Source organism: Protopterus annectens, chromosome 4.part1 (genome assembly GCF_019279795.1).
Source record: "Protopterus annectens isolate FY-2018-M chromosome 4.part1, PAN1.0, whole genome shotgun sequence".
Taxonomy (NCBI): domain Eukaryota; kingdom Metazoa; phylum Chordata; order Ceratodontiformes; family Protopteridae; genus Protopterus; species Protopterus annectens.
In genome coordinates, this window is record NC_056734.1 from 279,909,293 (window position 1) to 279,926,568 (window position 17,276).

Consider the following 17,276-nt stretch of genomic DNA (forward strand, 5'->3'; position numbering starts at 1 on the left):
GAGCTTCTTCTGCAAAGTTCATTCGCACAGTGCAGTTATTTTGAAATGTTTCTTACACTGACAAGAGGTGATTTCTTGCAATACAATGATTTCAAGAGTATTATAGTGCCTGAGAGACTTATTTCACAAAGTTCAGTTATTCAGAGACTTGTTGTGCTATTCGGCATAGTTATAAATACTGGCATAAATTTATGGCATATGAATATGTGTGTGTGTGTGTTCATGCATACTTGCAAAAGCCTTTGCTGGTATGTGTTAATATGGCAGGCATATTTCAAAAACCATCACCATTGGTGTTTGATCAAAATATTGCAGGCAACTGGAGAATATTTGAGCAAGAGTATATAATTTTTACACACGCAGCTTATTCTGACAAAGATGCATGCACTAGGACATTCATTTTGCTAAACCTAGCTGGGTCACAGGCCGTTGAAAGAGTGCATTCATTTGTGTATGCACAAGCACTATATGAGGGAGAAGGCGAACACCTTCATATTGCTGTACAGGCTGAATAAAGGGAAGACCCTGAGTGTTGGAAGTGCAAGTTCAGGGAAATGTGTAACCCCCCCCCCCCAAGGCAAATATTGCATCAGAGAGGCATTTCTTTTACACAAGAGATAAAAAAAGGGGAAACTTGTGCAGCTTATATTACTGACCTGAGAAACAAAGCTAAAATGTGTCAGTTTGGTGACTTAAAAGATGAGTTGATAAAAGACAGGCTTGTGTGTGGTATTAATAGTGCTGCAGTGAAAATGATTTTGCTTCATGACAGTGCTCTAAGGCAGAGCAAAGCTATTGAGATTTGTCAAATCCATGAAGTTACAGAAAGGCACACAAGTATGTTTGCAAGTGATAAGAACATGGTTTCAGCAGGATCCAGAACAAATGTAGACAGCATACAACATGTAGCTAGCAGAAGGAGGCCTAAGCACATGGCAGCTGCAACTCCTACAGGTTTTCCTGGGAGACCCCATAGTTTTCCAGCAAGTTCTAAAAGGACATGCTCAGTGCAGTACAAAGGTGAGTCAGCAATACCCAAATCCAGCTTTATTTTTAACTGTCACAATTGTGGTGCCAATCAGGAGTCTAAAAAAATGTTTAGCATTTGGTCAGCAATGCCACTAGTGTAAAAAATGGAACCATTTTCAAAAGTTTTGCAAATCGAGTAAACCTCACACAGTTATAAAGAAGGGTCACTCGAAAAAGCAAGATGATCATATAGAGAGATGCAATTTTACTTTCTACGTAGATGATGTATCAGTAATTGGTGAAAAGGTTGATGCAGTAAATTTGTTGGCAAAGAATGAAGTGTTTTGTACTATTTATATCAATGGTAAGTCCACTGAGCTTAACGTAGACACTAGCTCAAAGTGTAATGTTATGTCAGCAGACACATTTCCTAAGGTGAAAACTAATGAACAACTCAGTGTAGCTAGTTGTGCAAAACCCATTACTTATGAAGATGAAGAAATTCAAACCAAAGGCTCAGTAGTGCTTTCATGTTGTTTGGCTAGGAACTGTTACAGCTTGTTATTCTATGTATTCAAACACCTGTGCAGTCATTATTGGGTCTCAGAGACAGTTTGAGAATGAATTTGCTTTTGTTTATCAAAGAAGTTCATCATAAAAGCACATATCCTAGTTTCAAGTTTACTAAAGCTATTTTCTCAGAGTATGCTGATGTTTTCAATGACAAGTTAGGCAAACTTCCAGTTGTATATTTTATGAAGTTAGACCCAGAGGTCAGTGCAGTGGTCAGACCAGCAAGAAAAGTTCCAATAGCTATGCAGAACTAAGTTAAAGCTCAGCTGGATAAAATGGTGCAGCAAGGTATAATTTGTGCAGTTGCAGAACCAACTGAATGTGTGTCGTCTATGGTAGCAGCCCACAAAAAAGGCTCAGATAAAATCAGAATATGTATTGCCCCAAAGATTTGAACAAAACATTAAACAGACCACATAATCTGATGAGTACAGTCAAGGAAGTCACAGCCGTAATACCAAATGCTCCATTTTTTAGTCGTGGATGCAAAAAGTTCATTTTGGCAAGTGACGCTTGATTGCAAATCTTCATTACTGACTACTTTCAGTACCCCATTTGACAGCTATATTCCTCAAGATGCCGTTTGGAATAAATTCTGCAAGTGAAGTCTTTCAGCATGCAATGGAGCAAATTTTTTGAGGTTATCCTTGTGCCATAATAATAGATGATTTATTGGTAGGAGACAATGGTGAAGAAGAACATGACAGAAACCTTAAGGAATTTCTAGATAGAGCACATAAAGTGAACTTAAAGCTCAATCCTCTGAAGTGCAAATTCAGTCTAACAGAAGTTACATATGTAGGTAATTTATTTGCTAGCACTGGCTTGTGACCAGACCCGTCCAAGCAAGCAACCATTCTTTAGATGTCGGCACCAAATAATGTTCAGGCTCTACAACTTCTTCTTGGTACGGTCAACTATTTAGGCAAGTTTATACCAGACTTCAGTGAGCTGACAGTACTTTTGAGAGAGCTGATCTGCAAAAATGTTATATGGTCTTGGTTGGAAGAGCAGCAGAAGGCATTTGAAGACCTTAAGCAGACAATTGCCACTCCACCTACATTAAGTTTCCATGATGTTAATAAACCAGTAACTCTTTCCTGTGATGCTTCAAAGTTTGGTCTTGGTGCAGTTATTCTTCAAGAAGACAGACCAGTAGACTCTGCATCTAGAGCTCTTATCCAAACTGAAATGCAATATGCTCAAACTGAGAAGGAACTTTTGGCAATAGTATTTACATGTTCAAAGTTTCATGATTACATCTGTTATCGAACAATTCAGATTGAAACTGATAACCAACCTCTAGTTACTATTCTAAAGATGCCTATGCATTCAGCTCCAGCGAGATTACAAAGAATGATACTCAAATTGCAAAAGTACAACTTCAAAATGGTCTATACAAAAGGCCAACTTCTTAATTTGGCTGATACCTTATCCAGACTGCCCAGAAATACAATAGAACAGCTCCATGCAGAAAATTTTGACTTTGATGTCATGGAAGTGTGTAATTTTCTTACCATGAGACTAGATGAGCTGAGAGATCATATAAAGACTGATCCTATTTTGCAAAAGCTCAACCACTACATTAATGTTGGATGGCTGGCAAAGCAATCTAGTGTAGCACCTCAAGTGCAAACTTATTTTCCTTACAGAGGTGAGATGTTGATGGAAGATGGCATTATTTTCAAAGGTCCAAGAATTGTTGTTCCTGCTTCCTTACAACATGAATATATCCAGATTTTGTATTGTGGTCATCCAGGTTCCAACTCTACCAAACGAAGTGTGAGAGAACTAGTATTTTGGCCTTCTCTAGTAAAAGACATTGATAAAGTACTCTCTTCTTGTTTGGTATGCAATAGTACTAAACTGCATTTGCAAAGAGAACCACTTCAGCTAAGTCAAGTTCCTGAACTACTTTGGTCAACAGTAGCCACTGATATATTCGAGTGGAAGAATCAGTATTATTTAGTCTTGGTAGACTCTTATTCAAACTGGTTTGAGATCAATTCACTACCTAATTTAGCATCTACTGCTGTTATCACCAAATTGAAACACTATTTCTCAGTTCAAAGTAGTCCACACAAAGTTATTTCTGACAATGGTACCCCATTTAACAGTCAGTTGTTTTAGAAATTTGCAAAAGAATGGGACTTTGTACATGTTACTAGTAGTCCAGAATATCCACAGTCAAATGGACTAGCTGAACATGCAGTACAGAGTGCAAAGCAATTACTTGAGAGGTCAAGGTGTGATTATACAGATGTCTTTTAAAATTTACTTAGTCTCAGAAACATGCCCCATGACGATATACTTGGCTCACCTGCTCAGAAACTTCTATAAATGGAAACCAGAACAACATTGCCTATTAGTTCCAGTCTGTTGAGGCATAAAGCTAAGAGCAACAAAACAATTAGAGTGCAATTATTCAGAAAGCTTTCTTTCCAGAAGTCCAGCTATGATAAATCAAGCAGATTTCTTCTTCCATTGAAAAAAGGAGAGACAGTGAGGATAAAAATGGCAAAAGGTTTCGACCAGATTGATCAAGTAACAGGTATATGTACCAAGCCGATATCCTACTTCATAGAATCTGAGGGTGGGGAGTACAGGAGAAATTGCAGACATCTTCTTCCTGTATCAGAATCGATACTGCAGCATTGTTCCTGTGATACAGACTTTAAATCTCAGAGCAATCCAGACAGTGTTTCTGTTCCAGAACATGTCTTAACTTCTACTTCCATTCCTGATGAAGTTCATGATGTCCCTAAAGTTGAACATTCAGCAGAGACAGTCCCAGTTGCTAGACCTAAATATAATTTCTATGTTACATGATTTGGTTATATTTCCAGACCTAGTGTGAAATACACAGCAACCTGGACATAATTGTCTATATGTATTCACTTCTGTATAATTGCATGACAAAAAATGATTTGTATTAATTGCATGTCAATTAATGCTGTTAATATTGCATGACTTATTTCTCAAAGAGGGAAGATGTAGAACAGTGTGTGTGTGTGTGTGTGTGTGTGTGTGTGTGTGTGTGTGTGTGTGTGTGTGTGTGTGTGTGTGTGTTGTACCTTTAAGAAGCATTTCAAGGCTAGCATGTGGAAACCGCAGTGGTACAGCTGTAGTGTTGTTGCCTCACAGTAAGAGGTTCTCCTGTTCGATTCTTGGCTGGAGTGCCTTCTGTGTGGAGTCTGCATGTCCTCTCTGTGGTTGAGTGGCCTCTGAAAGACATGTGTAAATGGGCGTGCTTTTGCTGAAGGTTGGGCGTCAGGCTGGCAACTCAGCACCATAAAAATCTACTGCCAATCATTAGCAGACTGGAGTTCCACTGTGGAGACCCCTAACTGGGAAAAGCTGAAAAGACAAACCTGCATATAAGTAGCAAACATGTGCTAGCTTCAGTGCCATTTTGATAGTGCAGCCAGACAGTCGCATGTATGAGTGTAATAGCTAGTTTGTTTATAAGTTTATCTAAGTTAAGGTTATTAAACCTCCATCCTGATGTGTTTGTACCTAAAAAAGCTGCTTGAACAGAACTCACAAACACTCGTCTATTTTATCCTGACTGGATGAGCAACACCTCTGGAACTTTCAGCTGAAGAAATCTGTATAAAGCCTAAAATAAAGACTTAACAAAGGCTCAAAAATAGGAACAGATGTTAATAATAGGCTCTTATAAAATTACAAAGTTGCTTAAATAAAAGAATTTGTGTTACCATGAATTTTCTGAATAAAATAATAGTCTGAAACTCAAATGTTTGGCATTATTTAGTAACTTCAGTCTCCAATAACTGGTAACAAACCAAATGTTTTAGGAGAAGGAACCAAAAAATAAAGTAAATACCTGGATATAAGTGTTATATTTTTGCTGTAAAATGCTTCCTCCAACACCATTAAGATATACTACTTTAAGTTTGAAACATTAGCTGGAGGAACTACGATGGGTATTTTTACTTGCTTCAAGATGTTGGTGTCTTGGGGGGATTCTATAATAGCTCCCAATTTGCAGTCATTAATGAACTTGGTAATCCAGAGGCCTTGAACATTAGCCTTGACTTCAAAAAAGTAGATGCCAAACAGCAGTATGACCAGCTTGGAGCCCAGAAGCACTCCTCTGGTGGTCGGTTTCTTGGTGGAGGTGGTTTCATTGATCCTGACTACCTGTCTATGAGCCAGCCAGCAATCCAGCGAGTTATGCAGGGATTAATGTCTAGCACAGAGAGCTTTGTCAACAATACCTGAGTGGGTTAGTGTATCAAATGCCTTGGCAAGTTGAAAATAAGGAGTATGCACTTTTTTACCCTCATCCACTGCACCATACTTCTCAAGTGTACTGCATTACAAGGAACATACCTCATTTGGGGTCTTAAAAAGTTCATGTTCCTCAAAGTTCCACATTGAAAGAGTGTGTCCTACATTCAGTGTTAGAAAGTTTGTAACTGATATCCATGACAAATGTATTTATTTATTTATTGACATTTGTTAACCAGGTTGGTCGAGCTGGGCTTGTGGCACATTTTCAGTGGAGACCCAAGGAGAAAAGCTCCAAAAAAACACAGTTTACAGAGAATCAAACATCTAATTCAAAAATATGGTCAAAATCAGTTATACAAATGTTAGAGAGACAAAGCAGAAATGCAAACACATGACATATACATATCAATATTTTTACAGACTAAAAAATATATATACATATTTACAAAAAGAGTTAAGTCCAACAGTATTGATTGCAGAGTTTAATAAGTATCCGCAATAATGGAGTACTTAGCTGTATGTGGAGGGACTGAAAAGGTATATAGTAGGATTGTGGGTAGCTTAAGTAGGGGCTTGACAAGGACACATTTTGGAGTTGAGTAGATGAAGTTTGAGTTTTTCTTTAAAGTGGGATAGGTGAATGATGGAACAAATGCCTCTTGGGAGTTTGTTCCAGGCTTGTGCGACAGATTGTTTATATAGGAGTTTGCCAGCTATTTTTTTGAGTTGGTAGATTTGTAGTAATTGCTGATGAGAGGTATGGAGAGTCCTCGGGGAAGTGTAGATATAGATGAAAGAAGAAAGAGCAGGGCAGGATGAAGGTTTGTAAAGAATGAAGTGTAACATTTGAAGTTGTGATAGCAGTAGAAGATGAGGGAATTCTAACCAGTGGAGAGTATCTAGGGCAAGGCAGTGATGTGTATTATATGGAGAGTTTGTGATAAATCCAGCTATCTTGTGGTAAGTTTGTTGGAGTATGTTTAAAGTAGTAGTTTGGATGTTGGTGAGTACTGGGGCAGCATATAGAGCTTCCCTATTAAATAATGTAGAACGCCCCTTTATCGACACCTAAATATCAAAACACCCAAATCCCAAACAAACAGAAAAAGCAAAAAAAAAACAAGCCAAACACAAAATAAAGTGGGGGCTTCTCCCCCCACACCCCCTACTTAAATATACCAACTCCGAGATCACACCACCATGGAGGAAACGTGTCTTCAAAATTTGGCCTTTTTGACAATCAGCTGTCGATAAAGTGGTGTTCGACATTTCAGACATTTGCTGAACTAATAGGGAACCCATATGGAAGGGAGGGGAGGGGAAGAGAAGACCTTGTGCAAGGGAGAGTCTGGCATTTGTAGTTACAATTTTTTTGTTATGATACAGTAAACCAAGTTTCTGGTGAGTTTTTTTTATACTTTGGAGGATGTGCAAGTTGAATTTCAGTTCATCATTTATGATGAACCCCAAGGAGTTTAGTGTGAGCTTTAGGTTGGATAACAGTGTTATTAGAGCAAGTAATAGTAAAGGTGGATTTGAGAGGAGACAGAGATCAGGGGAAAATAATAATAGTTTGGTCTTTTTAGGACTGAGAATGAATAGATTCCTGGACAACTACTGTTCAGTAGATAGGAAGGTCTGTTGAGTAAGAATGTGGAGATTGGAGATATTGTCTGAGATGGAGATGAGAGTCAAGTCGACTGCATATTGGATGAGGGAGGATTGTTACAAGAAGTATAGAGGTCACTGGTAAAGGCATTAAATAGGAGGGGACCCAGGATGACTTGTGGTATCCTGGATGGGCAGTTATGAATGGAAAAGTGGAAGAGAGCCATTTAACAGATTGCTGCCTGCAGGATAAGTAACTGAAGAACCAGGCAAGGGAGGAAGAAGATTGATTGAAATCTGCAAGTTTAGATAGCAATAGGGGATGGGGGACTGTATCAAAGGCTTTGGTAAGGTCAAGGAAAAGAAATGATATGAGTTTGTTATTGTCTAGGGCCTCGGCAATCGTATTTGTAAAGGATAAGAGGGCAACAGTTGTGCTGCAGTTGGGATGGAAACCATGCTGAGTGGGAGTAAGGAGGTTATGCTGGAGGAGGTAGTTGAGTAGTTGTGAGTTTATACATTTTTCGAGAATCTTAGTCAGTAATTATATGAGTCTGTAGAGTTTACACCTTTATGCAGGGGAATAGTGAAAAAGGATTTCCATAGGGTAGGGACGGTGGATTCCCAAATAGATCTATTGATTAGTATAGATACTGGATAGGCAATGGAGTCAGCAGCAAGTTTGAGGAAGGTAGAAGGTAGATTGTCAGTGAAGGGAAAGCAGGGTTTGAGTTTGTGCAGAAGAGATCTAATGTAGGAAGTAAGAACTGGATGTAGAGAATAGTTGTTTGTTAGAAGGATTGGGAGGGGTAGGCAGAGAAGTTGTGTTACAGGTGGAAGGTATGAGTGTTTGAATGGTTTCGTTTATTGAGAAGATTTGCAGTTTCCAGAGGAGATGTATTTGGGTAGGGGCAGGGATTTGAGGGAGGCCTGGCGAGAGAAGTTTGTTAATAGTATACCAGAACTTGTGAAGGTTAGATTTGTTATTGAATTGGGCAGAGGACTTTTTGTCATTATTGATTTGTTTTTTTGTAAGATTTCTGAGGTGTCTATAATTATGTAGCAGAGGTAATTCCTTTGTTTTGATCCAGGCTTTCCAAGCTCTCTCTCTCCTTTTAGCATAAGAGCCAGGAAGCATAATTGGGTTTTATTCTAACCTTCCCAGAGGGAGCAAGGGAGTTCAGGGTATTCAGGAAGATGCTATTGAACCTAGTAACTGCGTCACTGAGAGGGATTTGTTTAATGATGGACCAGTCAATGGTGGATAGAATAGAGTTGAACTGGACTACATTAAAATTAGAGAGTTTTCAGCAATCTCTAAAAGGTGAGATTTGGGGGGTTGGTTGGTATATCTAAGGACTGAGGTGGGGAGGTGGTTGATAAGTTGGTCAGGTAGGGTAGTGGGGTTGTGGTAGTGGTTAGGGGAGTTGGTGAGTATCCAGTTAATTATGGAGCCAGAAGATGAGTTTTTATTGAGGCGGGTGGGCAAAGATATCAGTTGATGGAAACCATGCAGGTTAATGTTGAGTTGTGGAGAGTCAGTTTTAAGTTTAGACAAATCTAAGTTAACATTGCTTAAGATGAGGTTTTCATAGGGAATATTGTGGAAAAACCAGGATAAAATATTCTCTAAAGTAGATGAATTGTTTCCAGGAGGGATATAGATGGTGGCAACAGCTCATTTTTTTTGTGAGGGATAAGGTGGCAATTAAGGATGATGCGGTCAACTGGGTGAAAGTCAGGGATGGTTGTGAGGAAAGGTGAGAAATTGAGGCTATTGGAGTGGAGGATGGCTACACCACCCCCTTTTTTGAGAATCTATCAAAGCGATAGATATTATAGCCTGGTGGGAGAATTTCATTGTTAGTGATATGTGGCTTAAGCCAGGTTTCAGATGAGGAAAGGATGTAAGGGTTTGTATGTGGGTTCCAGAGAGGATTCCAGATGGGAGGGTTTGTATGTAAATAGAAATAAATCATATTAATTCATTAAAAGATCTTTTTTATAAGTGAAGCCATCATATTTTAACCATCATATGATCTTTCTGGTTGAAACTGTTAATAAGCCATAAGTATGTGTTCCTCATTTTGCCCATTTACTCCACATTACAAGGTCTAGTGTTCCTCATTTTGGAGATGTAAGGTTGAGAGCTATGCTGCAGCCACTTGAGTGTGTGTATCTGCAACAACAGACTAATGGATCAAGGGAACTGGAAAGAAGACAGGTAAATGCATATAATTTAGCTGCACCTCATTTTGAGTTTTAAAAAGTCCACTTTCCTCACTGAAAGGGTCTGTTGCACACACAGTGCTTAGGTTTCTCTTTTAGCTACTTTCCATGGTAAATAATACTGAATCATATAACTTCATCAAACAATATTTTTATAAGTAGAAACTATGACATTTTAATCACGTAGTGAGCTTGGCATGTGAATGTTTTATTGAATCTAGTTTGTAAATGTTCTTCATTTTGTCCATATGTTCCACATTATTAGAGGAAGTGTTGGGGATGGAAGGTTGAGAGCTATGTAAAGAGAAGAACTAAAGAGCACATCCTTCCTTTTTTTCTAAGTATATCTGAATCAATATTTAAAATCTCTTCCTGTTTTGGGGGGCATTTGCTTGAAATTCACCACTTTTTGGTTTATTCCTTTTTTAAATGACAGTCAGATGAGGTGCACAGAGCAAAGCAAAGTGGCTTTAATTGTTGAGTTACGAGTTGATTTTAAAGGAGTAGTGTAGTGTACATTTGTGTGAAATAAGCTGGAATACTTGTGGCTATTAATTCGTGTAAAACAAAATTTAATTTGCATAGCTCTCATCTGTCCCTGACTCTTCCACATATAGGCTGAGAAACATTTTTCTTTTTCTGTTCTTCTCCCTTTTTTATTACAGTTGGGTAGCATGTACACAGTAAAGTGCCCATAACTGCTGAGTGAGGGTGAGGGTGTTGGTGGATAGAAGTAGCTTACTCTCTTGTTGTTTGTTCAGTTGGATTCATGTTGAGTCATCAAAGGTAATTTTAGCAACTGGGAAAAAAATCACAAAAACCTCCTTCAACAAACAATTCAACAATTTTGTTTTTGCAGGGGAGCAATTCACCCTGCACCCACCACACCCCGATCCTATATATACTAACTCTGAAGTCACACAACAGTGGGAAAAAAGCAAACTCCACTGTCATCAAAAGTAATTTTGGTGAACAGCACTAGCTCTTTTTGCATTTGCCAAAATTATGTTTGAGGACACAACATGCCCCAATTCAGTTAAACCCCCGGGCTTTCCAGAACTAGCATGCAGTTTTGTACAACAACTTTAAATAGTTCACTGAGGCTATTTTTTATCACAAGCAAACATTTGAGGTTCAAAAGTAGGTGTACTGTGTGTGTGTGTGTGTGTGTGTGTGTGTGTGTGTGTGTGTGTGTGTGTGTGTGTATGTGTGTGTGGTGCATGCGTGTGTGTGCGTGCACATGCGCTTGTGTGTGCATGTGCGCATGCGTGTGTGTGTGTGTGTGTGTGTGTGTGTGTGTGTGTGTGTGTGTGTGTGTGTGCGTTTGTGTGTGTGCGTGCATGTGCATGTGTGTGCATGTGTGTGTGTGTGTGTGTGTGTGTGTGTGTGTGTGTGTGTGTGTGTGTGTGTGTGTGTGTGTGTGTGTGTTGTGGGGGTGCATGGAGTGAAAAATGCAAAGGGCCCAAATAACACTTAATTCACCACTGGTACACGAAGGAAGCAGGAAGAAAAAGAGAAAAAATAATGATGATACTGTCCAGGTGGCTGATAAGCTGGACAGGAAATGCAAGACAGTAAGAGGAAGAGGTGGATAGAGGACAGAAAGACAATCAATATTTATTTGACATTTGATCTATAATTTAGATATGTGAAGTAGAGTCATTATAAGATGCAGAACAGGAAAGAAATAGCATAATTAAAAACAGATGGAAAAATTGTTGAGATATTATAGGTTAGAATTGGAAAAAATTAAAAGAAAACAGAATAGGTAAGTTAAAGAAGAGAGGTACAGAGGGATTGGAAAATGAATTGAAGGGAAATGATATTGAATATAACAAAGCATGGAGAAGAAAGGCAAACCAAAAACACAAAACAAACAAAAAAATCTATGCTAAAAAAAAGTCTTCTGCCTTTACGCTGTAGCAAACTGTTTGCAACATCTGTAACAAGCAGCTGGTACAGTTTATGCCAAACATGAAGCATTGACGCACTTCAGTTTTGACAGCAAATGCAATATCAGCATTCTTTTCTGAAAGCCAGTAATGTACTTAAGAACAGTCTGTAGCAATGGTGCCCCCTAGCACTTTATGCCACATGTGGCTGCTCATCTTGCTCTATTGTTGCTACACTTCATCCCTCACATTTGAACAATTGAATCAGATTTGATTAACAGTCCTAGACACTTCAGAGAACTAATATGAAGAGATAATTATACTTGAATCTCTTGTATTTCTATGACTTTGCTGTCTTTCAGTTGTTTATGCATTTTATGCAATTCATTGCTGCTCTGATGTTTATTTCTTGTGTATTTTGCATATTGTTGCTCCCTGAGCCCAGGCTGTGACTGAAAAAGATCACTGGACTATACAAATGTGTATACACACACACGCACACACGCACACACACACACACACACACACACACACACACACACACACACACACACACACACACACACACACACACACACAAACATCCACATATGGACAGATGCATATACATATTTATACACAAGTATCAAAATAAGGCAGCAGGGGTACTGAGTACATAAAATAGTTTTTTGTTGTTTTTTATTAAAAGAGAAGACAAAATAACACAACTTTTAAAATCACTGTTTCCAGTGCATTTCTTGTCTCAAATTAAACTTGAGAATTTTCTACCAGCTGTAATCTCAACAGAATATCTTCAGGTTATGTCAGGCTTGTTCAGGGTGCCATTTCTTTCCATAGTGCTCTTACCAGTGCCACTATTCTAGGCACAAACTCCCTCTGCAGAGAGAGGCCATCTCAGCCATAACCTTCCTTTTTTATTACGTTGCAACAGCAACAGAACTAACCGCTTGGTATCAGCACTATTTAAAGGAAAACTTCACCTTAGAACTAAAAGAAAATCTATTTTTATACTCTCTTTGTTTTCTGAGCTATTTTAACACATCAGAATCACTAGGAATACATCTTATAGAATTTTAACATGTTTTGCTACAAATATTTCCAATGGGGCTTAACATATCAATGTGATATTGTTTTTCTTCAAGCCTTTCTCTTTCCCATAATCAAGTTCAAGTCTGCTTTATATGAGTCATGCTAGACATAAGGAAGTAGTGGTGTATTCCTATCCCATCGACATATAATGGGATTAGTGTCAGTCACTGTCATCTCATATACTTTATGTAACAGGACTGTTTCTTTTTTTCCTGGTATGTCCTTCATTTATGTTTATCTCAGAGCTCATTTTATATTATACTAAGGAGTTATACAGCTGCAACCAAAAATGCAGCTAAATTGCAGGCCTTTGTTTAAGGTATCCTTTTTTAATTCAAGATGATTGAAAGCTCCCCCCGCACTATTTCTGAGGTGACAGAAATGCTACTGCACTTAGATATCCTTGCAGTTTCATGTGTGACAGCCACTACTGGAAAAGAAGGGGTTTGGGAACAATTCTGTTCCCCAGTGCCTGCAATGGAAGGATTACCATTATTATTTATTTATTTTTATTTGTTTTTATAGCATTTTATAATGTCATATTCTTGTTTTCCCTTACTAAGTTTCAAAACAAAACAAATAAATGTGATAGAAATGGTCCTACAAACCTGACAATAAGACTCAGAATATTGTTAAGTTTGAAGTTCCTTCATCCTTTAATACACAAACTTCATCAGAAAAAAAAAACACTTTTAAAACATTTAAATACCTTCCTTTACACATCATGTGATCATAACAATGAATCAGATATTACCAAAAATGGCTTTGGTACGCAAATTTTGTTAATACATATTTCATAAAATACATCTTAAAAATACCATATTACAAACAAAAATAATGAAAGATATATAAAAATAAGTGAAATGTATTATTGTTTATCCAATTACCTGCAATATGCTTTTAATTTAAGTAAAACTTAATAGAAATTACATCATTTAAACCTAGTGGAACTGTGGCATCTAATTTCATTTGCCACTACAATCTTTTCTGCTCTGGCTGGGTTTTCCATGGATTGTTTTGCATTTTCTCCACTACAAAAACAAAAATGTATGTGTAAGATGAGCTTTGATGTGCTTATATAAAAGCATGTTTTAGGTAACTGGATGTTGTATCTTTCATTTTTTCCCGGTTAGGGGTCTCCACAGCAGAACTCCGGTCTGCTAATGATTGGCAGTAGATTTTTACGTACTGACTTATAATAATAATATATTTTCACTTATTTTTATATATTTTTCATTGTTTTTGTTTGTAATATAGTATTTTAAAATGTATTCTATGAAGTATTTACTAATGAATTTCGTGTACCAAAGAATTGGTAATATTTGATTCATTGACATGATCATATGATGTTTAAAGAGAGGTATTTAAATGTTTTGAAAGTGTCTTTTTTGTTTTCTAATGAAGTCCATTTATTAAAGGATGAAAGTTGTTAAAACTTTCAAATATTTGGAGTCTTATTATCAGGTGTATACTGTTTCCATTGCATTTATTTGTTTGGGTCATAGTTTAGTGGTGTGTTTTTACAGAAGTTTCAAAACAAAATATGACTGAATTTCTATTCCTTAACTTCAGTTTAACTATTTTTTTCTGGGGCACAGATGTCTTCTAGCATATTTTCTATCTTTTCTTGTTATTCTGCTCATAAAGTGACTTGTTAACACTCAGGAAAATCACTCTTCTACAAACCTGACTTCTTGATAATGATGCAGTAAAATTATGGGACTGGAAAATAATTCTATTCCCCAGTCCCTAAAATAGGTAGATTTTTTTGTGGAGGGGGGTGGAATATTGTAAGAAATTTATCAGTTAAATTTTTTAACTAATGTTACATTCTTTTTCTCCTTACTATGCTGTTCTGCAATTCTATAGCCAAATATTACCAACTTTATATTCCCTGCCGTTGGATAAGTTTTATTTTTGGTGCACGTCTTCCAGCACTATGCTTTTCTCTGTTCAGTCCAGCAAAACTGACTCTTTGATAATAGCATAAGTACTGCTTATGCTCTGGACTGGTGGTGCTGCGATAGCGTTGTCGCCTCACAGTAAGACGCTGTCTGGTTCGATTCTCAGTTAGAGTGTCTTCTGCATGGAGACATGCGTGAATGGGCGTACCTTCGTTGAAGGTTGTGCATCAGGGCTGGTAACTTGGCATGTAAAAATCAACTACCAATCATTAGCGGACCGGAGTTCTGCTGTGGCGACCCCTAACCGGGAAAAGCCGAATGACACAAACAAACTACTTATGCTCTGGGCTCTTTAAAACTTAGAAATTACTCTATGTACTTTTGCAGAAAACTGCACTCTTCAGGGAAGCCTGCAGAATCCATTCATGTTCCTCTAATTGAACTTGCGATATGTCTTGCAATAAGTGCAGAGTGCTAAAGTTCTGCTTCCAGTGCTAAGAGTACACGGTTTGAATCTGTCTTAATTTTCTACTATGTGACCTTCAACTGGTCACTTAAGCAGGCAGTGCTTTGCAGCAGTTAGAAATTTGGGTTAGGCTCCCTAATAGTCATGGACTATATGCTTAGCTACTTTGTATGAATCTGTGCCCCTATCCCTTTATATCTTCATTTAGTACACATCACAACTATCGCAATACTGTTTCTATGTTATGTTTCTTCAGTCTGTTATTAGTGGGGTGGCTGTGGGTTACATTAAGTGACACTGCATGTTAATCTTTTCTGTAATGATTTTTTCCCCAGTCGTAATTGCAATGGTAATGTGTTTAATGTATAAAACATTTATTTTCTGCCGTTTCTTTTCCTGGTCCATTTCATTACATTTTCAGCATACTTCCCCAGAGATGGCCATACAAATAACATCAATTATGTTCTCTTGCTCATATACTCTTTTACATTTGTTTGTCATCTGTGTATGTTTTGGCCTTTGTCTGGTTTCCTAGTTTACTATCTGTCTAGTAATCCTCTCTTTTGAAATGATGTGCATAGCTACTTTAGCAATGTTTACTGCTACTAGAAAGGGGCAGTTTTTTGACCACACATTAATATCTCTCTCTACCCCTGGCAAAACTCCATTAATTGTCAGACTAAAAAACAAGGGTTTTTTGACCAATATGAAGAGAGGCAATGCCAATGAGGCAAGCACAAATGACTATAAAATAAAGATGCTCCATTCACAATATGTTACACATGTTCTGCTTGTTCCCTTGTACAATGGTAAAAAGGCACAGCACAAATTCAAGAATGTCTGCTCATCATCTATTTTCTCCACCAACTATACAGTCTTAGGAAGTAGTGTATGTTGTTCATACACTTAGTATTTTTAAGATGCATTTTAGTGTACTTTGTCATCCCATTTTCTCCTAGTGTTTTTCCTTTGTTGCACAGGAAGTGATGCATCACCTTGATGCTTGTTTTTCATACTCTTCAGCCACATATTGTCCACTCTTTGTTTTGTAATTTTTCCAATCAATTCACATGTTAAAACAATGGGTAGGATTCACGAAGGCTTGCACGGAGTGTACGAGACGTGCAACACTCCATGCAAGCCTCGCGATCCAGGAACAGCCCTAAACTCCGTGTAAGAGACCAGCTAAAACGTCTCTTACACGGACTGGGCGTGGACATGCTAAATACCTCACTTGCATCTGAAAGGTATGCAAATGAGGTATATTAGCAATCCACGAAGCAGAAACCAGTCCGTGTAGGAGACATTTTAGCTGCAGAAATGTACTCAGTTGACAACGTAATGTGATAGAGCGTGTGTTTGGGCTGCTCAAGTCACGGTTCCGGTGTCTGGACACATCTGGTGGAGCCTTGAAGTACACACCAACTACATGTACCCAAATTGTCATGGTATGTGCTATGCTACATAATATGATCTTGCGAAAACAGCTGCAGCAGGAGTAGCATAGGGCCGGGCCAAACAGCCCCCCACCATTGCCAAGGCCATCACAGGCAGAGCGTGACTCGGAGGAGGAACAACCTGAGCCTGCCCCAGTAGGCAGAAGGAGGCATGCCCAGTATGCCCTGGCCTTGGCAAAGAGGCAACACATAGCACATACACTGGCTCAGTAGGAACCCTGGAAATGATACCCCTCTCTGACTCACTCATATAGTAACAGGGATGCCTAACATGACACAACCTGCTCTCAAACATGTACAGGGAGTGTAGTATGTGCATCCGACAGAGGCAGCCCTGCAGCACCACCTGAGGCATGATTGCCATGTGTTAAGCAATGTAACACCATCTAGTATATGCAAACATGAAGACCCTGCTTAACATCTCACCCTCGCCAAGCATGATGCCACACTATGAAGACAAGAAGATCAAGTACAATAATTGGCTGAAGTAATGCAGTCAGTCAAAGGGGAGCCAATGTGTTACAGCTTGGGAAGATATGCGGAGATTGACATGATGCACCACCTGCTAGGGGTGGCATGCACCTATCATGCCATGCCCCATGGATACTGGCAAAGGCTGTCAGTACCCACAGCATGCCCTGAATAGGTAAGTCTCAAAACACAAACCCAACCTCATAGGTTCTACAAGGGATAGGAACCTAGATGTAATACTACCCCATGCCAGATGTATAAACAGCAAGATGTGTGCAGTGTAAATGCACACAGTAAGGAGAATGTAGATACCAGTCCTGTAATAGAGAACTGGGCAAGGCTCACATCAGCACCCTAACAC